The following is a 24615-nucleotide window of genomic DNA, read 5'->3' as shown; positions in this document are numbered from 1 at the left end:
GCGAGGACCATTCGCAACCGTCTCCAAGAAGCTGGGCTACGGTCCCGCACACCGTTAGGCCGTCTTCCGCTCACGCCCCAACATCGTGCAGCCCGCCTCCAGTGATGTCGCGACAGGCGTGAATGGAGGGACGAATGGAGACGTGTCGTCTTCAGCGATGAGAGTCGCTTCTGCCTCGGTGCCAATGATGGTCGTATGCGTGTTTGGCGCCGTGCAGGTGAGCGCCACAATCAGGACTGCATACGACCGAGGCACACAGGGCCAACACCCGGCATCATGGTGTGGGGAGCGATCTCCTACACTGGCCGTACACCTCTGGTGATCGTCGAGGGGACACTGAATAGTGCACGGTACATCCAAACCGTCATCGAACCCATCGTTCTACCATTCCTAGACCGGCAAGGGAACTTGCTGTTCCAACAGGACAATGCACGTCAGCATGTGTCCCGTGCCACCCAACGTGCTCTAGAAGGTGTAAGTCAACTACCCTGGCCAGCAAGGTCTCCAGATCTGTCCCCTATTGAGCATGTTTGGGACTGGATGAAGCGTCGTCTCACGCGGTCTGTACGTCCAGCACGAACGCTGGTCCAACTGAGGCGCCAGGTGGAAACGGCATGGCAAGCCGTTCCACAGGACTACATCCAGCATCTCTACGATCGTCTCCATGGGAGAATAGCAGGCTGCATTGCTGCGAAAAGTGGATATATACTGTACTAGTGTCGACATTGTGCATGCTCTGTTGGCTGTGTCTATGTGCCTGTGGGTATGTCAGTGTGATCATGTGATGTATCTGACCCCAGGAATGTGTCAATAAAGTTTCCCCTTCCTGGGACAATGAATTCACGGTGTTCTTATTTCAATTTCCAGGAGTGTAGCTTCAGGAAGCCATAAGAGTGTTGCCATCCTGAAAAGAGAACAATACTGGAAGTCAATTGGGCAAGTACGATGAGTTTTCAGTAAGTGATGCCACACCTTTTTCTGGAAGCAGGTTGGTTTTGTTCAGGATTTCAATACACCACACTATTATCTACTACTTTGGTACCAAAACCCTATTTTTCAACATAGTCTCCGCTCAATGACACGTTGTTACGCGACCTTACTGAGGATACTTGTATGCCACCATGGTGCCAACGTTTCGCTGCATCAATGACCCCCCCCCCCCCCACCATCCTGGTACTGCGGCCCGCGGCCGGCCGCTGTGGCCGAGCGGTTCTAGGCACTACAGTCTGCAACCGCGCCACCACTACGGACGCAGGTTAGAATCCTGCCTCGGGCATGGATGTGTGTCATGTCCTGAGATTATTTAGGTGTAAGTAGTTGTACGTTCTAGGGGACTGATGACTTCAGATGGTAAGTCCCGTAGTGCTCAGAGCAATTTTCCTTCCCACAGAGTGGACCCTTCCTCGGGCGAAACAGGTGGAAGTCGGAAGCTGCCAGATCCGGGCTGTAGGTTGAATAAGCAAGAACAATGCAATGAAGTTCTGTGGGATCCTCTCGTTTGGTGGATGACTGTGCCGCCACTACCAACAGAGACATCCACATGAGCAGTGATGTGTTTGATGGTTGCTCCGTCTATCAAATCGCATGAGACTGTCCGCACGTACCCTAATTGCCAGGAGTCAGAGCAGTGTGTGGCCAGCCACCACGAGGGAGATGGGACAGGTTTGCGCGGCGTAGTGGCCATGATGTCGGACGCTTCGCCCAATGACTCGCCGTGCTTTTGTTCACTGCCAGGTGACGTTCTGCAAGCGCCTCTGAACACCTGCGACGCTCTGGTTTTCCGCCAAAAGCAGTTGAAGGCCACGTCACCCAACGACTCGCCGTGCTCTTGTTCACTGCCAGAAGACGTTCTGCAAGAGCCCCTGAACACCTGGGACGCTCTGGTTTTCCGCCAAAAGCAGTTGAAGGCCACGCCACCCAACGACTCGCCGTGCTTTTGTTAACTGCCAGGTGCCGTTCTGGAAGCGCCTCTGAACACCTGCGATGCTCTGGTTTTCCGCCAAAAGCAGCTGCATGACAATTTGGAGGCCATGTATGGCGCCGCCACCTATCGGAAGTTTATAAAACTATACGGACTGAAGCGGGGATTTTCTAACGTGCCCCCCAAAAAATTCCGCACTTTTCTCGACCGAAACTGGCCGAGAAAAGAAACGTGTTGCATTACTGGCAGAACGGCCCTCGCCCGGACGTACTCCGCAGGGAACCGCACCATACACTTTGCTCCTGCCAATCAATCACTCCGTTGTTCTGTTCCAGGTACCGGGATTCTCGCACACGCTGGACGTTTGACAGAGCTCCGCAGCGCGACGCACCCTTTTTTGAACCGGACTGTGCTGTTCGCCACACGCAGTGACGGAACTGTGTCCGCAGAGTGCGTGTGGCGCTGACAGCGCGAATCGCAGGCACGTGCCCACACGTGACGTGGCGGCGTCCGCAGAATCCGACCGTGATGTCAGCGCTTTCCATATCCACAGCGCGCGGGCGCGTGTGTGTGTGTGACAGGGAGAGAGCTAAACATAGCCCGGCACACCCGGCACACAGCACACAGGCTTCGACCCGCCAGCGCTGAGCTTGGCCCGCGCCAGGGATTTGGCCGCAGTCCGCGCGCGCCAGCGCTTCCCAGAAGCGGCGGTATTCGTGACCCGCCGGGACCGGCTGCAACTCTGCTGGCGCCACTTTTCATGTCGCCAAGGCCGCCGCAGCAAGGCACCCCCCGCCCTAAGCGCTGCGCCAGGCCGGCACACGAGCGGCTGCCGACCGCCGGCGGGGACGCCCGAACTACCTCCGGCACAGGTGTCTGCGTGACGTCACCGAGCCGCCCGGCACCTGTTGGGTCGCCTCCCTAGACGCAACTGGCCCCCTTCATCCCGGTACCGGCGGCACCCCTAAGGCCGGTATTACACTATCAAATTTCTTTGTCAAATATCTTTGTCAAACATCTTTGTCAAACATATCTGATGGTGTAATAGGGAACTTTGTCAAATGTCGTCCAATATTTGATCAAATCTAGGGCCTCGCTGTAGATTTGATCAAAGAACTCGCTTGTCTTCAGTTCACCGCAGTGTGACATGTTACCACATGGAGCGCTAGCATCGCTGTCGTCTGTAGTCTTTTTTTACAATCACTGCCGGTAAATACAATTGGTGTGTGCCGACAACTACAAAATTAATAGAGATGTATGAAGCTGATGAGGCGCTTTACAACGTGAGGCACGCTGAATACAAAAATTAATTAAGAAGATTGGAGACCTGACCTGATCTGAACTAACCTACCCCTCTCCTGCAGCAAGGAATCGGAGTGTTACAGTCACCCTGTCTTCTGCATATGTAGCAGTTCTTATTGTGCTTTGTGATATGAGGACACACTTCACTGAGCACATACAGAAATGTATGCTCATCCATGCTTAAGTAATTGATGTACATCTTGACGTCCTCCACTGTAAGCTCATGTAACAAGTTTTGTTGAGTGCTTTTACCGTGTCGTCGTAAAACCCACGGCTTCTCCCACGTATGTTTCCTTTTTTCCCCCCGCTTCTATTCCGCATGTGCACACAATGCAGTTGTGGTACATGCAATTGCTGCGATTAATAACAAGTTGTTGTTGTCAGCCATCTTGAACTTTGACGAAAAATATGATGAGAGTCTAATACCGCTTCTAGCGCTACGTCAAAGATATTTGTCAAATATATTTGTCGGAATATTTCATCACATCTTTGATCAAATCGCTGACAAACAAATTTGATAGTGTAATACCGGCCTAAGCTAGCGATCAAACAATTTATCAAATTTTCCTAGTTTGTCAAATTATATGTCTGACGTGTTTGTCAAACGTGTTGACTGTCTTTGAACGTGTTTGAGAAAAATTCCGATTGACGAGATGCCTGTCGTTGCTTGTGGGAAGCACCTCCGTGCGTGTTTAGCGAGAAATGGTTTTATTCAATTAATGTGTCTCATGTGTGTCAACAACCTTCGAAACTATTTGAAGTCAATTTCACTATTTTTCGACCGTGACTGTCTCAAGATACATGTAAATGGTTTGTGAGGCTCTCAACTGCCCAGTTCAAAATGGTTCAAATGGCTCTGAACACTATGGGACTTAACTTCTGAGGTCATCAGTCCCCTAGAACATAGAACTAGTTAAACCTAACTAACCTATCACACACATCCATTCCCGAGGCAGGATTCGAACCTGCGACCGTAGCGGTCGCCCGGTTCTAGACTGTAGCGCCTAGAACCGCTCGGCCACTTCGGCCGGTAACTGCGCTGTTATCAGTGCCGGTAATATGTAAAGCTTTTTTAAATTACCGCTACCACTCACAAACTTTATTAACTATTGTATTATTTATTTATTTTGCTACATGTTTCGAGGGAATACCTCATCTCCAGGCTAAATGGCATTACAAAAGCAATTTCACTATAAGATTATACTGATGTTAAGTAGTCTTTACATAAATGCTGTGGTTATCCTGTGGAAATGAAAATGTCATGTTTATTTACATTTTATCCTGTGGAAGAAGACGAAACTTTGTAAGAGGTTATGTCACTTTGGAAGATGGACTGATGTTTGCATGAAAACATTTCGCAACAGTCACTCACTTTTGAATGCATTATGGGAGTGACAGTCATCAATGTGTTACAAATATTTACTATCAAAAACAGTTTTGATGACAGTTTATTTATTACGATGCCGGCTTCGACCGCTACTGTAGTTATCTTCAGAGCAATGAGTAAGAACCTCCTTCTGCTGGAGAACCACCAGTTACTCGAGTAACTAGGTGCAACTAAGAACGAAACACTGACTATCTGGCGACTGTCATCTCACAAAACAAAACAACGAATACAACGCTTGTGTGGCGATTGCCAGAACTACAAACTATTGCACTATCAAAGATGAGACAGCTCCGTCATTTAGTTTGCCAGTTATGGACTTTTAAACAGTGGATACATTTTTTCTACCCCCTCTGTACAGAGTCCAAACTATTGGATAGGAACAACTTTGGAACAAGTTTCCTTTAATTTACGTCTATGGTCACAATCTTTTCTGTTTAACAGATTATCGGTTTCGGTCTTTAATGACCATCGTCAGATCTGTCTCATAAAAACAAAGTCCTAATGCTCTGCACCGAAACCGGTAATCTGTTAAACAGAAAAGATTGTTTTCTTTTCAATACATTACGGGAAAGGCAGTGATCAATGTCTTACAAATATTTACTATGAAGGCAGTCTTGATCACGATTTATTTATCAAGGTGACCGGTTTCGACCACTACTGTGGTCATCTTCAGACCATTGAGTAAAAACCTCTTTCTGTTGGAGATTCTCCAACAGAAAGAAGTTCCTACTCAGTGGTCTGAAGATGACCACAGTAGTGGTCGAAACTGGTCACCTTGATAAATAAACCGTGATCAAGAATGTTTTAATAGTAAATAAAAGAAAAGATTGTGGCCGTAGACGTAAATTAAAGGAAAGTTAATACATATATGGGTCACTGTGTTTTTCGCAGCTTGTGAAACTTTGGAAGAGCCCTACCACAAGGATCAGTTCTGGGTCCCACTTTTCCAATACACATATCTTTCTTATATGCGTGTCTTGAGAGTGGCGGTCGATACAGGAGGGTGTAATGGATGCCCTAGAGCTGCTCCTAGGTTGAGAGCGCTGTGTGTGTCCCGCGGACAGCCCCTGGCGGGTGTATTGAGTGCAGGGCGGCTGTCGGGTGGGGCGGGCTGAAGACGCCGGGGTGCGGCGGGGGCAGACGGCTGCGCCCCCGACGCACTGCCGCCGTTTCGCATTTCCCATTAGCGGCGCGGGGGCGGTGGTAGCGGCTCGGCCTCACACCGCCCCCGCCGTCTGTGGAGCTGCCGCCACTGTGGCGTCTCCTTCCACGGAAGCTACGCGGCGGCGAAACGCGACACCGGCGCGGAGTCGACTTCTGCGTCATTAACGCCCACCACCTGTCTGTGTCTAGCCCCGGCCCCCCTCTCTCTCTCTCCCTCTCTGTCTGCCTACCTTTCTCTCTCTACTTCGCATTCCACGGCGTGGTAAATCGGGGAATTGTGTGTCAGTATTAGTTTTTCCCTGAACCCCTTCCATTGACAGAAGCAACGCAGGATGTCATTCCTAACGAAGAGTAATCTTCAGAGGGAAATAGGACCATTGCCGTTCGCAGTATTCAGGATGCTGCACAATTCATGTTACGTTCTTCTAGAGTTTGTAGAGGGGATTCAGTATATCGGTTTTTTTATACCAACCCACGTCCGAAAACGTCACCTAACGAGGCGTCAAAGTTACGGGCCCCGACGCGTGTAAGTATATGTATATATAGAGTGAAACAAGGCCCCCGGAGTAGACAACATTCCATTAGAACTACTGACGGCCTTGGGAGAGCCAGTGCTGACAAAACTCTACCATCTGGTGAGCAAGATGTATGAGACAGGCGAAATACCCTCAGACTTCAAGAAGAATATAATAATTCCAACCCCAAAGAAAGCAGGTCTTGACAGATGTGAAAATTACCGAACTATCAGTTTAATAAGCCACGGCTGCAAAACACTAACGCGAATTCTTTACAGACGAATGTGTTTGATGTCGTTAGGTTAGTTAGGTTCAAGTAGTTCTAAGTTCTAGGGGACTGATGACCTCAGAAGTCCCATAGTGCTAAGAGCCATCTGAACTATTTGAACCTAGTCTCTGTGTCTCTGTCTGTGTCTCTCTCTGTCTCTCTCTCTCTCTTCTCACGGTGTGTGCGGCTGTCCCTGTTGGAGGTTCGAGTTCTTCTCGACCATGGGTGTGTGTGTTGTCCATAGAGTAAGTTAGTTTAAGTTAGATTAAGTAGTGTGTAGGCTTAGGAAGCGATGACGTGAACAGTTTGGTCCCATAAGACCTTACCACAAATTGCCAAATTTTGTCTCTTTCTCTCTCTGTCTCCTTCTCTCTCTGTCTCAGCGAAAAAAAAGAGCATCGATGCTCCGTGGAGTGTTTGGCGTATACAGTCATCGTTTAGAAGTTTCTCGCCGGTTCTACCAGAGGGGTGATTTGTAGGTGCACGATTTGCCCGCCTCTGTGCTGCGCTTTATTTATTTATTTAGTTATTTATTTATTTAACCTGATCGGATTAGGGCCACCAGGGCCTCTCTTACATCGGACCAGTGTTCCACACATGCAGCATTTCACACATCAGAGTTACATCATGACCATAGTTTAAAAAAGAAAATTAGATCACTCTAGTGACAATATGAATAAACAGTGATGACTGAGACCTAATAAAGTAAGTGTTGGCAGTATTTTTACAACAGGTGCTTTACGTACAAATCATGATAAAAGCAATAATAGTAAGAGTAAAAAGAATAAAATAATAATGATAAACATGAGGAAAATTGGCAATAGCAATGGAGATTTGTGCAGATGTACATTAATATCTTGGTGTGTAAAGTAGATGTTTAGTAGTATAGCGAGTTTGGGGGGAGGGAGATTTAAGGAGGGGGAAAGAGGGAAGTAACGAGGCGAAGTGCATTCGTGTACAGAGTAAGGCATTACTGTTGTTGAAGTAGAAACGTCATTGACTGTTTTTTTGCAGCCGGACGTGCTTTACGCATTGCTTTGCAGACTAGAGACTTAGAGGCAGGGGACGGAGAGAAGGAAATCAGAAGAAAGCGGACGACGTAGCAGAAGACAAACATCGCGTATGTGGCTCGTGTGTGGGCAGAGGAGTGTGTGTGGCGGCTCCGGAAGCGTGGGTCAGCCAGAGAGCTGACGGCTGACCGAGAAGAGTCGCGCAGTCAGCAGCGAGCAGCGGGCAGGCGGGCGCTAATCGCCGCCGGCTGCCAAGTCTCAGCCGGCGTGGGAAGCGGGCGTTAGCAACAGGCAGGCAGGCAGGCAGGCCAGACAGCGAGCAGGCCAGCGGCCAAGGGGAGACCCGCCCCGTCTGCTGGCTCCAGGCAGAGCGGGCGCGCCGTCCCGAGGCGCCGTATCTGCGGCCTACCCAGCCAGCCAGCCAGCCAGGCGAAGCAAAGCCCGCACAGCACAATGTATACACACAAACTGCTACACCAAGAAGAAATGCAGATGATAAACGGGTATTTTTTGGACAAATATATTATACTACAACTGACATGTGATTACAGTTTGGGTGCATAGGTCCTGAGAAATCAGTACACGGAACATCCACCTCTGGCCGTAATAACGGCCTCGATACGCCTGGGCATTGATTCAAACAGAGCCTGGATGGGGTGTACAGGTACAGCTGCCCGTGCAGCTTCAACACGATACCACAGTTCATCAGGAGTAGTGACTGGCGTATTGTGACGAGCCAGTTGCTCGGCCACCATTGACTTGACGTTTTCAATTGGTGAGAGATCTGGAGAATGTGCTGGCCAGGGCAGCAGTCGAACATTTTCTGCGTCCAGAAAGGCCCGTACAGGACCTGCAACATGCGGTCGTGCATTATCCTGTTGAAATGTAGGGTTTCGCAGGGATCGAATGAAGGCTAGAGCCAAGGGTCGTAACACATCTTAAATGTAACGTCCACTGTTCAAAGTGCCCGTCAATGCGGACAAGAGGTGACCGAGACGTCTAACCAATGGCACCCCATACCAGCACAGCGGGTGATACGCAATTACCGCGATGACGAAAACATGCTTCCAATGTGCGTTCACTGCGATGTCGCCAAACACGGATACGACCATCGTGATGCTGTAAACAGAACCAGGATTCATCCGAAAAAATTACGGTTTCCCATTCGTGCACCCAGGTTCGTCGTCGAGTATACCATCGCAGGCGTAACCGCAGGGTAACTGCAGCCACGGTCTCCGAGCTGATAGTCCGTGCTGCTGCAAACGTCGTCGAACTGTTTGTGCAGATGGTTGCTGTCTTGCAAACGTCCCCATCTGTTGACTCAGGGATCGAGACGTGGCTGCACGATCCGTTACAGCCGTGCGGATAAGATGCCTGTCATCGCGACTGCTAGTGATACGAGGCCGTTGGGATCCAGCACGGCGTTCCGTATTACCCTCCTGAACCCACCGATTCCATATTCTGCTGACAGTCATTGGATCTCGACCGACGCGAGCAGCAATGTCGCGATACGATAAATCGCAATCGCGATAGGCTACAATCTGACCTTTATCAAAGTCGGAAACGTGATGGTACGCATTTCTCCTCCTCACGCGAGGCATCACAACAACGTTTCACCAGGCAACGCCGGTCAAACTGGTGTTTGTGTATGAGAAATCGGCTGGAAACTTTCCTTATGTGAACACGTTGCAGGTGTCACCACCGGCTCCAGTCTTGCGTGAATGCTCTGAAAAGCTAATCATTTGCGTATCACAGCATCTTCTTCCTGACGGTTATATTTCGCGGGTGTAGCACGTCATCTTCGTGATGTAGCAATTTTAATGGCCAGTAGTGTAATTTCCTAAACTACAGTGCTATGCAGTCAGATGCGTGTAGCATACTTGAAGGGTCCAGAATGATTGTTTGTGGGCGATGAAGAGAAAAAATTCCATTGCGACAACTCGATCCAAGAAGAGAGCAAAAGTACTTTGGTCCCGGAATTGAACCTTGCGGTAGATGGTGTTTTTACGGATTTCCTCTGGAACTGGGTGGCTGCAGGGCGGTAGCTGGATCCAGAGAGATTCGGGGCAAGCGAGAAATGTGAGCGGGGCAGCCAGATCTGCGGGCCGGCCCCGGGCCATTACAGAGGCCGCAGTCGTTAGGCCGGGGTAACGCGCCTACTGGGTCGGCAGACGGTTCATTGGCTTGCGGCTGGCCTCTGCTCCTAATGAGGAAGCCGCTGGCGGGGACACTTTGCGCTCATCACGGCCGGACGCCGTCACCGCGCAAATATAGACGCGCCTAGGAGCGGCTAGGCCCATGTAGCCAAGCCACGCCGGCGCCTAGGCCGGAGGCACGAGGGGGGGGGGCGGCCGGCACCGTGGATCACGGCTTGGCCACGACTCACTGCGCCGTCGCAGCCGAAGTCGGTTCTGAGGGTACTGGTGTGTGCTATCTGTAAGTGGTTGTTCTTTGGAGGGCGACAGTGCCCAGTGCCGCAGAGGGTCGCACGCAGAGGCCATAGAGTAAATATCTCTGGGCTGAGCAATCACATGCGCAGAACAGATTTTGTGCTGTCACCATGCGCTGCCGGCCTGGTCACGTGCTCTCGGGACGTCGTGTGTTTGTCCGTATATTTAGAATATCACCACATCCCTAGTACAGACGGATTCTTCTCGTACGTGTCGTGGATTATTTATAGACGTTGCGCAGACATTTTAACAGTATCCATTTGATACCCAAAATAAACCAGCTACATAACTTTTAAGGGCTAGTGATATTGTATTCTACTTCTTTGCGATATGTTTCACAGTTCAGATGCACTCCATTTTCGGTAGTTTTCGCTATGATACGGCACTTTATAGTATTACAGGGCCTGACGTACATTTTTGCAGTGATAGCCTTGGAAAACAGCTTGACAGTACGCTAGTACTTTTGCAAGTGTCCGAAAAACACCGAATTTGCCACACATTACCGGTTATATCCCTGCTAATTCGCCCTTTTTCCGTTATTTCTGCGTATTTATTTTCTCGTTTTTGCGAACTAAACCACAATTTTTGTTACTGGTGGCACTTTGAAGTATTTATTTAACGCATTTTACGTACTTGCTCCCGGTTTATTAAATAAGTAGTAGACTGAGTAATCTATATACATAATTGACAAGCACTGATAAATGCATGGAGGATAGTATTTGCTGAAACAAATAACCATTCCCTTTCCTGTTCCACTAGCAAATTTATGAGAGGAAGCGATTGTTTGTAAGCTTTTGTAAGAGCCGTAATTGTCAATTATATAGTCATAAAATCGTAGAAAAATAGGTCTTCAGAATCAAGCTTTAATTATAATGCGTCTTCAAATTATTAAACATATACAGGGTCTCTTACTAATATGATAACTATAATTAGAGCTACATGGTATGTAGACATGAAACGTTACTATCCCTCCTTTCGCATATTTTTCTTTGCATCCGTAGCAACAACAGCAATTCACCATCACTATTACACTATCAACAAACGGTGAACCACAACAAAAACTCTTGGTATTATAAACTTCAGACGCTGCAGAAAGCACACACTCACAGCGAAGTCCCGAAAACACGTGACAATCCTGGTTTAATGTTGACAACATGCGCAGAACGCAATGCTCAATCCAGAGATATTTACTCTATGTCAGAGACAGTTGTTGAGAGGCTGTGGAAGGTGTAGGCTGCGTGAGCCAAAGGCGGATTTATCTGTATGTTTAATAGTAGTGGCACACAGTTTCAATAACCGTGTGTTTATTGTTGTGTGCAGTGTGATAGAGGAAATAAATTAAATTTCATCAGTTCTTAATGCGTGTCCGTCACTTAGTACCACACCATTGCATTTAACAATGAACGAAGTCTCGATATACACGGTCAACTACAACAACAGGATTGTAACATTATAATCATTAATTAACCCACATAATCTCTAAGGAGACGGGAGCTTATACGGTGAAGTGAGAACTTTTATGCATGGTCTGCTGAAAATGACGACCTGTTCTAACAAGCTAACTCGCAGCGGCCTACTTTGCAATATATGGAGATGACGTATAGCATCCAGAATAAAACTCTGTGGAACAACCAATGAAAACTGTCTTTCCCAGTAGCATGAGCCATACATGGGCTTCTGTAATCGGTACTGCTAGTTATACAGGGAGCGTTCACAATTCATGCTATACACTTATAGAGGCTGTAGAGCCGACTCAGTTGATCAAATTTTACATGGAAATCCGTCTCAGGAAGCGTCAACCAACGGCGCTACAGAGCGTAAAATTTGTGTCGCCGAGGCCTGTATAGGAGTGCTAGTTCTGCAGGGTTCGCAGGAGAGCTTCTGTAAAGTTTGGAAGGTAGGAGACGAGGTACTGGCAGAAGTAAAGCTGTGATTACCGGGCGTGAGTCGTGCTTGGGTAGCTCAGTTGGTGGAGCACTTGCCCGCGAAAGGGAAAGGTCCCGAGTTCGAGTCTCGGTCCGGCACACAGTTTCAATCTGCCAGGAAGTTCCAGTGCAGAACCTGCATGTGGATGTAGATGTACGACCTGCTTTCTGGGCTGCCAGAAGAGGGCATTGTTATTCATTAACTCCTTCGCAATCCACCAGCTGTAATACAACGCGTTTTTGCGCAGTCGTTTCCGAAGATGCGGCGGCTGTCTCCCATGAGAACTTTCGTACGGTCATAGCAAGAGCCACTGGCGACAAGGAGGTATCCCGTACGGACGGTCCCGAATTCCGGCGATGAAGCACGTGCAGTTTAAATTCGGCCAGCTCCCCCGGAACGCAGACGCACGCACAGCCGGCGGGGCGGCCGCCGTTCTGGAGCCGTGCGTCAGCACGCAGTGGATCCGCGCGGCGCGCCGGTTTATCGCGGCCTCTCCAAACAGACGGTGGAGGCGCCGAGTTGGAGCCGGGCCTAAGCAAACCCCGCCGTCCTGTCAGCGGCGTGGGGCCCTGATGACACCTGTTGCCGCACGGCGACCGCAGCCGCGTCGACAGACGAAAAAAACTGCATCCGCTTCCGAATTTCTGGACCGCGGGCGTCCTACAGGGGGAAACGAACACTCAGGGAATATCGGGAGCAGCTTCGCTACTGCACTGATACATTCCGAGAAACAGGTTCCCCGTCGACAGAAATACGCGAAACTGGCTTCGGGAGTGGCTGGAAAGTGGGGCACTGTACCATTTACTTGTCACAATGTACGGTCGACTCTTGATATTTTGAACCTTGATGAATCGAATCTCCCGATAAATGTTTACAGTATAAAATACTGTTTTTCTTGTATTTAGCCGGCCAGAGTGGCCGACCGGTTCTAGGCGCCACAGCCTGGAACCGCGCGACTGCTACTGTCGCAGGTTCGAATCCTGCCTCGGGCATGGATTTGTGTCATGTCCTTAGCTTACTTACGTTTAAGCAGTTCTAAGTTCAAGGGGACTGATGACCTCAGCAGTTAAGTCCCATAGTGCTCAGAGCAATTTGACTCATTTTTTTGGTTGTATTTATCCAGAATGAAGCGATGAATCAAAATTTTTACTGTAAGCGGGATTCGATACAGTGTCTCCTCCTCACTCGTCAGATCCGCTCACCAGTACGCCACCCTGGCACAGCGGCATTGCGCATCTCCACCGACTACCCTACGACGCTCCCTAAAAAATAAAACTAAAATAAACTCCGCCGGAATAAGGCATGAAGGCGCAAAGGCACTGACCGGCCGCCGTGTCATCCTTAGTCCGGAGGCGTCACTGGATGCGGATACGGAGAGTCATGTTGTCAGCACGCCGCTCTCTCGACCGTATATCAGTTAACGAGATCGCAGCCGCTGCTTCTGAATCAAGAAGTTCCTCGGTTTGCTTCACAAGGCCTGAGTGCAGCCCGCTTTCCAACAGCGCTCGGAAGACCGGATGGTCACCCATCCAAGTGCTAGCCCAGCCAGACAGGCCTTAACCCTTTATACCGTCAGATCACCAAAGTTAAGGATATATATCCAATTCGGGTGATGCTGATGGAATCAGATTAGGAAAGTAGTAAAGGAGTTTTGCTATTAGGGGAGCAAAATAACTGATCGTGGTCGAAGTAGAGAGGATATAAAATGTAGACTGCCAATCTCAAGGAAAGCGTTTCTGAAGAAGAGAAATTTGTTAAGATCAAGTATAGATTTAAGTTTCAGGAAGTCGTTTCTGAAAGTATTTGTATAGAGTGTAGCCATCTATGGGAGTGAAACATGGACGATAAATAGTTTGGAAAAGAAGAGAATAGAAGCTTTCGAAATGTGGTAGTACAGAACAATGCTGAAAATTAGATGGGTAGATCACATAACTAATGAGGAGGTACTGAATAGGATTGGGGAGAAGAGAAGTTCGTGGCACAAGTTGACTAGAAGAAGGGATCGGTTGGTAGAACATGTTCTGAGGCATCAAGGCATCACCAATTTAGCATTGGAGGGCAGCGTGGAGGGTAAAAATCGTAGAGGGAGCCCGAGAGATGAGTACACTAAGCAGATTCAGAAGGATGTAGGCTGCAGTAGGTACTGGGAGATGAAGAAGCTTGCACAGGATAGAGTAGCATGGACAGCTTCTTCAAAGCAATTCCGAACTTCTCTACAGCGAGAAATGCACACTTACGGAATATTGAGAGCAGCTTCGGTACTCCACTGAAAAATTTCGAGAGAAAATTTCCCCGTGGACAGAAATATACCAAACTGGCTTCGGGAGTGGCTGTAAAGTACTGCAACAGTTACTTGTCACAATGTACGGTCGACTAGTGTTATTTTGAACCTTCATGAATCGAATCTCCCGATAAATCTTTACAGTATAACATACTGTTTTCGTTGTATTTAACCAGCCGGGGTGGCCGAGCGGTTCTAGGCGCTACAGTCTGGAACCACGCGACCGCTACGATCGCAGGTTCGATTCCTGCCTCGGGCATGGATATGTGTGATGTCCTTAGGTAAGTTAGGTTTAAGTAGTTTCTAAGTTATAGGCGACTCATGACCTCAGCATTTAAGTCCCATAGTGCGCAGAGCCATTTGAACCATTTTTTTGGTAGTTGTATTTATGCAGACTGAAGCGATGATTCAAAGTTGTTACTGTAACCAGGATTCGAACCCGAGCCTAGCTGCTCGCTAGGCAGATGGGCTAACCACTACGCCACCCTGGCACATCGCCTTTGTGCAACTGCACATACTACCCCACTACACTGCATAAAAATAAAATAAACTCCTCCCCGGAAAGCCATGAAGGCGCAACGGTACCGACCGGCCGCCGTATCATCCTTAGCCCAGAGGCTCCTTCCTGAACTTCAGTTCACTTCGCAGATTTGTCCTTGGCTTATTTTCACTGTTTGCTCAATGAACGGACTGAATAGCTTTATGAACGGCCTACAGTCCTGTTTCACACCCTTCTCAAACACTGCTTCCCTTTCGTGTCCCTCGCCTGTTAAAGTTGCAAATAGCCTTCCGCAGCCTATATTTTATCCCTCCTAGCCTCTTAATTTCAAAAACTTATTCCAGTGAACACTACTAAGAGGTTTTCCTTTCTTGAACCAGTCTCGTAAGGTAAGTCGTACGGTTAGTACGGTCTCGCACGTCCCTGAATTTCTTCAGAATCGTAACTGACCCTTCCATTCTTCTCTAAATACTGTTGTTGATAATTCTTCCGGGTTATATGACCGTGGTCCATGGAATTCTTCTATTTATAACTTTTCGTCCAATACATCCTCAGAGATATGGACGAAACGTTAGGAATATAAGAATTCCGTGGACCACGGCCATATAACCCGGAAGAATTATCAACAACAGTACCATCCGGTCGTGAAAGCCTTCATTGTATGATTAGAAGACTTCTCTAAATAATTCCATCGTTATTTTCCAACCGTGAATTATTATAAACGGAGCCGGCCGCGGTGGTCTCGCGGTTCTAGGCGCTCAGTCCGGAACCGCGCGACTGCTACGGTCGCAGGTTCGAATCCTGCCTCGGGCATGGATGTGTGTTTGATGTCCTTAGGTTAGTTAGGTTTAATTAGTTCTAAGTTCTAGGCGACTGATGACCACAGATGTTAAGTCGCATAGTGCTCAGAGCCATTTTTTATTATAAACGGATCTCTTCCCGAAGAGGCCAGGAAGGTCCAAGGTTACCGACCGGCCGTCGTGTCATCCTCAGACCGTAGGCGACACTGGATGCCGATATGGAGGGGCACGTGGTCAGCACACCGCTCTCCCTGGCGTAGTTCGGCAATATTCTCACCTTTCAGCATCTGCTCTCTTTGAAATTGGAATTGTTATATCCTTACTGAAGTCTGAAGATATTTTGCTTTGTCTCTGGTATGGAATAGTCTAATCACTCTGCGAAGCAGTAGTGGGTAAATTTGTTCACTGTGCCATGTCTCTATCCTGAAGCGGTCTCTGTATTCTTCTTCACATTTCGTTCTGTTACCATTACAGAGACAAAGGACCCTCAAAGATGGTGACGGACGAAAAAGAGACAAATACAGACGCGGGAACAATATACTTGGCGGCAGTGGCATGCAAAGCAATGTTACAAAAGAGGAAGGTGTGCCGACGTGTAGGTGACTGTAAAAGAGTGAGCGAGGGAAAGGAAGAAAACTTGTCGGTGAAAGAGGGGGAGGGTCTGAGAGGCATGCGCCGAGTGACAGAGGAATTAAAAATGCAGGGCCCGTCCCCGCTGCCAGCTACGTCGACGGGCAGATTATGCGAATGCGTCGCGCGCCGCTGCCGGCTACAGGGTGCAGCCAGGTGTCCGTCCGAAGCTGGCGACGCGCAAGGCAGCCCAGCCCGGTTCTCGCTGCACTCGCTCTATTTCCTCCATTAACTACTCTGCCCTCTCTCGCCCTTCCTTGCCCACTCCCACGTATCTACGTTGTTATTCGCGCTACTAGGAGAGGTACGAAATAACGGAGCAGAATATACACAGTGACACTTATTGAGCTATATGGAGAAAACGTAAATCCGTTACAAACTACGGCATGCAGGTACTTTATTTCCGGCCGGAATAGCCGAGCGGTTCTAGGCGCTACAGTCTGGAACCGCGCGACGGTCGCCGGTTCGAACCCTGCCTCGGGCATGGATGTGTGTCACTCTCCTGCTTCGATCGGGTCGAGCTCCATCTTGCACGAACCACACACCTCGTCGACATCAGGGTCACTTTGGACAACGGAGACGAATTCTTCTACCAAAAGCTTCACGCACCGTTCGGTAGTCACCGTGGCATCGAGGAATATCGCACCGATTATTCCGCGACTGCGCACCACACAGTCACCCGCTGAGCGTGAAGAGACTTCTAGATCGCGAAATGCCAAGTCTCAGTACCCAAAATGCGCCAGCTTTCCTTCTTGACGAACCCATCAAAATGAAACTGGGCTTTGCGGCTAAACCAAACCATATTCACGTCAAAGTCCTGTTCGTCGAATCTGTGGACAAATGTGTTGGCGAAACACAACAGAGAGTGTCGCAGAAATGGTACACGATCTGGGCTGGACGTCATTTAAGAGAAAGGCGTTTTTCGTTGCGACGGAATCGTCTCACGAAATTACAATCACCGACTTTCTCCTCCGAATGCGATAAATATTTTGTTGACAGCGACCTACATAGGGAGAAACGACCACCACGTTAAAATAAGGGAAATCAGAGCTCGTACAGAAAGATGAAGGTGTTCATTCTTTCTGCACGCTGTACGAGATTGGAATAATACAGAATTGTCAAGATGGTTCGATGAACCCTCTGCCAGGCACTTAGATGTGATCTGTAGAGCATACATGTAGAAATAGATGTAGGCTGTCTCTTTAGTAAACCGGTTTCCTCATGTAAGTGTTCTGCCAGCAAAATGCAGTCTTTTGTTTGCGTTCCTCGACAATACCCTTTGGTGCCCCACCCGTTGTTGTTCTGTGTGTGTGGATAATCCTCTTCCTGCAATCAAGTGAGTTTTCTGCTTCGAGGTTGGTGATGTGGCTCTATGATCTTAACCAGCTCAGTCAACAATACGTCAGTCCTCTCGGGCGCTAGTCGTGTGGGGCCATTCAGATACTGCTCGGCATTGAGTATAGCCCTCCTGAACCCACTTGTTCCGTACTGGCACGGCAGTCTCTGCTCCTACAAGAGTTGTCACCCGGTACGTCTGTACGTGACATGGCTGTGCGAGCAAACGCGTATCTCCTCTCGGGCGCAAGTCGCGTGGGGACATTCGTAGATTCCGCACGATGTCGAGTAAGGCGCTCCTGATCCAGTCTATCCTAAAATGATAATGACAGTCGCGAGTTTCCGACCCGAGCGAGCAGCAAAATCCCGGGATGATGAAATGCAGTCTCGTACGAGCCACGATTCTCCCACAGCCAAATTCACAACCGATGCATCCGCTTCATGCCCTTACAACTGCCATCTGGCTTCTGTAAGACCTCGAAATAACATTTCTCCCATTGTTTTATCCCTGCTACCATCAGAATTTCAACGAAAGTAGTCCCGTCAACATTGTAAAATATTTCCGAAACTTTACAAAAGGTACAAACATAGCCTACTCTGTGAAATAAGTCGCAATCTCAGTATTGCGTTGCATATTCGCATATTTCTTTCCATCCCAAACTTGTCTTCTCTGAGGTGGGCTTCAAACAGATTTTCAACTCTCCTGTAAGTAATATATGTCACTATTTTGCACCACAATTTATTAAAAACTGATGGTTCGGCAGAATTCACACATGACAGGGTCACAAGCATTACTATAATTGGATAAGAATTTAAAAGTGAGTAAAAAATCTGCACCCCAGATACCAGAATGGGGCAACCGCCCCCAGCTCCCTCCTCCTTTTCCCCAAACTGACGCCCAGGGCCTGGAATCCATTTTAGAAAAGTTTTCGGGCGATAACGCAGCGGCACGGGGGCAAACAGAGGTCACAGAGCTGGCGAGACCGGACGTACCCTCGCTTCGCTTCCTCCCACAGCCGCTTAATGCGAGTCAGCGCCGGGAATTTTAATCTCGCCAGAGTGCAGGCCGCCGCGAGGTTGGCACTCCTGCTAACAAGTGACGACGCGCATAAACGCCGACAGCGCGGCGGGGCTTCCCCAGCCTCTCTCTCACTCAGCCTGGCTGCTCACCCCCCCCCCTATCTCTCTCTCTCTCTCTCTCCTCTCTCTCTCTCTCTCTCTCTCTCTCTCTCTCTCTCTCTCTCTCTCACTGCGTGGAATAAAAACAAATGCCCCCGTCCGTGGCAGACAATACGGGCCCGCCCAAACTATTTCCGCTTCCCACTCTCCTGAATGCGACAGAAATTTTAATCTGGATGCCATCACCTCGCGAAGGTGAAGAGTGAAAAGAAACCTGTGCGCGCAAGTGTCTTTCTCCTACCTACCTGAGCTCAAGAAACGTAGCGAAAATGTCGCCGTCATTTCCGTTTACGAGGCCGTCGCACTGGTGTGCATACGTAGCGACTTTAGAGCCCCATTGCTAACATCATCGCGCAACCAGTGTGTGGTATTGTCGGAGCAAAACATTTCTTGCTGGTTTTCTGCAGGCACGGTACAGTTTGATACGGGTGACAGGCACACCACTACGTGCGAGTGAAATGGGACAGTGCGATTCTTCTCGGCAGAGCATCTGAATTACGCACAGATTCACATTGACAGTTTGGCGGTATCTGGACAAAATGCGACGTCGCGACCAGCAGCCGAGAAATGGTGCCAACAATTCGGCCAAGTACTTCAACACTGGCCTCCAACACTCTCGACCGGAAAAAAAAAACATTTATCTTGATGAAAAGCGATTTCGGTCAGGTTGTGGCCACCCTCAGACCCTCATTCCGGGCTGGTAGGCAGTGGTGAGTGGAGTGGTGTGGCTGGTGTAACTCTACAAACGTCAGGTTAGCCGTCGACTGCCGTGGCGTTACAACCAGTGTCCCGTCCGAATATTCGCTGCAGTACTCTGTAAAAATTTGAAACAAATTGACGAAGAACTTTTCGAGTATTTTAGTAGCAACTTTTCCCCTCTTTACGTTACCTATTTATTGATATACTGTATAGGTTCAAGAAATAAGTATTTTAAAACACGTGCGTATCCGAACGCAGCGTTGTGTCAAAATTTTGTAATCAAACGACTATACTTTTGGGTTATTTCGGGCAGGAACATAAGCAAGCTCACTTTTCATACATGAAGGCTACGAAAAGAGGATTGGGGTGTGGTGTCGTTGCGAAATGAAGGCGTTGGCACAGGGGACGAGGGTTGCATCAGACTAGCTACAAAGGTAATAGAAAAGAAAAAAAAAGCAGAAATTAGTACCCAAGTTGACGATCGCGCCTTTAACGGAGCAGTTACATCCCGCTTACGTAATGACCCTATTCGACGCTTCGTCTGCTGAATACGAACAGCGAGTGTGTCTGATATGTGTGTGTGTGTGTGTGTGTGTGTGTGTGTGTGTGTACCGGCCGCTGTTCCAGGCTGGACTACACTCTGGCCATTAAAACTGCTACACCACGAAGATGACGTACTACAGACGCGAAATTTAAACGACAGGAAGAAGAAGCTGTGATATGCAAATGATTAGCTTCTTGGAGCATTCACACAAGGTTGGCGCCGGTGGAGATACCTACAACGTGCTCATATGAGGAAAGTTTCCAACCGATTTCTCATACGCAAACAGCAGTTTGACCGGCGTTCCCTGGTGAAACGTTGTTGCCATGCCTCGTGTATGCAGGAGAAATGCATACCATCACGTTTCCGACTTTCATAAAGGTCGGATTGTAGCCTACCACGATTGTGGTTTATCCTATCGCCACATTGCTGCTCGCTTTGGTCGAGATCCAATGACTGGTAGCACAATATGCAATCGGTGGGTTCAGGAGGGTAATACGGAACGCCGTGCTGGATCCCAACAGCCTCGTATCACTAGCAGTCGAGAAGACAGGCATCTTATCCGCACGGCTGTAATGGATCATGCATTCAAGTCTCGATCCCAGAGTCAACAGATGGGGACGTTTGCAAGTCAACAACCATCTGGACGAACAGTTCGACGACGTTTGCAGCAGCACGGACTATCAGCTCGGAGACCGTGGCTGCGGTTATCCTTGACGCTGCATCAGAGACAGGAGCGCCTGCAATGGCGTACTCGGCGACGAACTTGGGTGCAAGAACGGCAAAAAATCATTTTTTCGTATGAATCCAGGTTCTGTTTACAGCATCACGACGGTCGCATCCGTGTTTGGAGACATCGCGGTGAACGCACATTGGAAGCGTGTATTCGTCATCGCCATACTGGCCAATGGGGTGCCATTGGTTACACATCTCCGTCACCTGTTGTTCGCATTGACGGCACTTTGAACAGTGGACGTTACATTTCAGATGTGTTACGACCCGTGGCTCTACCCTTCATTGCCGGCCGCGGTGGTCGAACAGTTCTAGGCGCTCCAGTCTGGAAGAGCGCTGCTGGTACAGTCGGAGGTTCGAATCCTGCCTCAGGCATGGATCTGTGTGATGTCCTTAGGTTCAAGTAGTTCCAAGTCTAGGGGAGTGATGACCTCACACGTTGAGTCCCATAGTGGTCAGAGCCATTTGAACCATTTTTTTTCTACCCTTCATTCCATCGCTGCGAAACTCAACATTTCAGCAGGATAACGGACGACTGCATATTGCAGGTCGTGTACGGGCCTTTCTGGATACTAAAAGTGGTTCAAATGGCGCTAAGCAGCATGGGACTTAACATTTGAGGTCATCAGTCCTCTAGACTTAGAAACTAACCTAAGGACATCACAGACATCCATGCCGGAGGGAGTATTCGAACCTGCGACCGTTGCATTTCTGGATACAGAAAATGTTCGACTGCTGCCCTGGCCCGCACATTCTCCAGATCTCTCAGCAATTGAAGACGTCTGGTCAATGGCGGCCGAGCAACTGGCTCGTCACAATACGCCAGTCACTACTCTTGTTGAACTGTGGTATCGTGTTGAAGCTGCATGGGCAGCTGTACCTGTACACGCCATCCGAGCTCTGTTTGACTCAATGCCCAGGCGTATCGAGGCCGTTATTACGGCCAGAGGTGGTTGTTCTGGGTACTGATTTCTCAGGATCTACGCAGCCAAATTGCGTGAAAATGTAATCACATCTCTGTTCTGGTATAATATATTTGTCCAATGAATCCCCGTTTATCATCTGCATTTCTTATTGGTGTAGCAGTTCTAATGGCTCAGTAGTGCAGAAAAGAAAAAGAAAACAGAAACTGGTAGCCAAGTTGATGCGGCAGTTAACTCACACGCCGCTTACGTGATGACCCCATTCGACCCTTCGTCTGCTGAATACGAACAGCGAGTGTGTCTGGTGTGTGTGTGTGTGAGAGAGAGAGAGAGAGAGAGAGAGAGAGAGAGAGAGAGAGAGAGAGGGAGCGTGCGTGCGTGTACCGGGCGCCGTTCCAGGCTGCACTATATAACGGCGCGCGTCAGCCAGGCTGTTCGGCGTGGCGTTCCGTAATCGACCGGTCGACGCTCGCGCCGCCTGGTCGGAAACGGGCCGCGAGTATCGACTGTGGCGCCAGCGCGGCGCGGCCGGGTGTCGGGTTTCGCGGCGGCGGCGAAATGGGAAGGATAAAGCTGCTCGTCTGGCGAGGCGAGTCGCCTTACAGGCGGGCCCGGCTCACCCCGCCACGGGTCAACAAGTCCCCAGCCAGCCACGTGGCTGCGTGTCTGACCTCCCCTCCACGGGAGACGGGGTTCGAAGCCCACATACGCCGGCCGGTGGACGTAAAGTTTACGATGATGAGCCACTAAACAAGTCGCAAACGGCGGAATACCGTACGTCGTCATAAGCTGCTCGCCCGTTCGAGTCTGGAACATAGCAAAACACGTCAATGGCAACGTAGTAGCCGATACACAGCATTCCGCAGCTGACGCTTAAGCCGTCGTCACACGGGCTGTGCTGTCGAAACTTTAACGTTGAGCGTGCAGAGTTCAGCGTGCTGCTGAACGCTCAGGAACGATCCGACTTGTGCACACGGTACGTGGGCCCCAACGTGGCGTACGCGATCGTAACGCACTCCAACGGCAGTTGCGGGATGTTTCTAGTTCGTAAATCACGCTGTTTACTCGACGGGCGCGCGTAAAATTCCCCTCTTTAGCTCTACCGAACCGCACATTTCCTCAAAAAATGGTTCAAATCGCTCTGAGCACTATGGGACTTAACTTCTAAGGTCATCAGTCCCCTAGACTTAGAACTACTTAAACCTAACTAACCTAAGGACAACACACACATCCATGCCCGAGGCAGGGTTCGAACCTGCGACCGTTGCGGTGGCGTGGCTCCAGACTCTTAACGCCTAGAACCGCTCGGCCACTCCAGCCCGCCACATTTCCTCCATCGTCCACGAAAAGGAAAGTACCATATCCAGTCAATAACGACACAGACTTATAACAGTTCTATTACAAACAGTGCGCTTCAAATTTGGAATACTTTTCCGCATAAGATAAACAGTATTTCATCATTCCCACATTGTAGTAGAACCCCTAAGGTCAGTCTTAGTTGATCTCTGTTCCTACCCAGTTGCAGAATATTTGCAACGCGTGAATTAACGAAGCGTAAAAGAAAAAGGACCAAAATATCGTTTGCACAAGTAGCGCAAACTATCGTGTAGATTAAGCGAATCGAACAGAGTCACCCGTTGGAAAAGGGTGAACTTATATTTACATAACATCAAACATTATAGTATATACTTACATTAAAGTAATAAGAAACTATGAGAACCTAATAAAAACGCGGAAGTTAGGAAAAAAAATTTCGAAGTGTCAAGACGCCAACGACCCCCCCGACAAACAACACTACAGGACGAAGATTCTGCTCATTACGCTATTTTTTTTTCCCTCAATTTTCATTTTGTTCGATATTGTTCGTCGCGTTTCGTCTTGACAGACGTCACAAGGCATCCGTTCAAGTTGATCGTTGGTTCCTGGACTCAGATTTTTGTTCCAGAGAGCACGAAGCCCTCTTTTTTTTCATTTTGTTCATTATGGTTCGTTGTATTTCGTTGTAGCGGACGTCACATGACATCCGTCGAAGCTCGTTGTTGATCTTTTCATTCAGTATTTTTATTACGAAGGGCAGTCAGCCCTCTGACCAAGACGGACGGAAGGAGCCATAAACGAATTCTAAGAAACGCACTTGGGGGATGTTTCCAGAATGAGATTTTCACTCTGCAGCGGAGTGTGCGCTGATATGAAACTTCCTGGCAGATTAAAACTGTGTGCCCGACCGAGACTCGAACTCGGGACCTTTGCCTTTCGCGGGCAAGTGCTCTACCATCTGAGCTACCCAAATGCACTTGGGTTGCGGCTTTCTACTCTTAGTACTTAGAAGTCATGCCAGTCTTTCACGGCGATTCCGTACTTATGCTCTATCATACGTTTTTAGTCATAATTCTTTGACCATGTTATAGAATATAGACCATTCTTTGATTTAAATTCTGCAGAAGACAGTCCTAGTAGTGTCGAAACCAGGTTAATTTGTTACAAATAGCGACCGAGGGCTGATTTTCTTTCAATTGTAACTATTCACGGTCTCTCAAAGTGCAGCCATGTACAAGATTTTGGAAATATTCTGTTGGCGCCCACCTGCACATGGAGGAATGATCGTCGTAACAAAATGCTCTGCCAGGCACATAATCATGAACTGCAGAGTCATCATGTAGATGTAGATGAATAATTGTATTAGATACTGTCGATGTAATTTTTGTTCCCCTGTGAGCTATTAGATAGGTTACCTGCAGCTGGGACTGTTCATCAATATAGCCGTTTAATAGTTTTATTGTGAGCTGAAGAAAGAAGTTTGTGATTGAAATGCGAACTGGCTCGTGGACCTATGCATTTGAAGTCTCACAATTCCCTCACTGAACCACTCGGCCACTCTGTTAACTGGCACAGTGCCGGTTTACCTCCGAAGAAAACACACCGCTAGTCTCAGCGAGGCGCTGTGACTTTCTACAGAAATCCCATCCACCGCAAGACGCTCTCTGTTAGAGAAGAGGAAGGAACGGGGGGGGGGGGGGGGGGAGAACGTGCCGGGATCACCGACGGAAGGTTTA

At 48.8% G+C, this 24615-nt stretch overlaps 1 protein-coding gene across 31 annotated transcripts in view; it reads right to left on the bottom strand.

The window, feature by feature from the left end:
* The window catches only part of LOC126295245 (basement membrane-specific heparan sulfate proteoglycan core protein), a 1297357-nt gene that overhangs the window by 580080 nt on the left and 692662 nt on the right, over window positions 1–24615 (bottom strand). The window lies entirely within an intron of this gene.

The sequence above is a fragment of the Schistocerca gregaria genome, chromosome 11 (assembly GCF_023897955.1).
Source record: "Schistocerca gregaria isolate iqSchGreg1 chromosome 11, iqSchGreg1.2, whole genome shotgun sequence".
NCBI classification, from domain to species: domain Eukaryota; kingdom Metazoa; phylum Arthropoda; class Insecta; order Orthoptera; family Acrididae; genus Schistocerca; species Schistocerca gregaria.
Note: the sequence above shows the minus strand (reverse complement) of the source record. Positions and strands in the feature narration are given on the sequence as shown.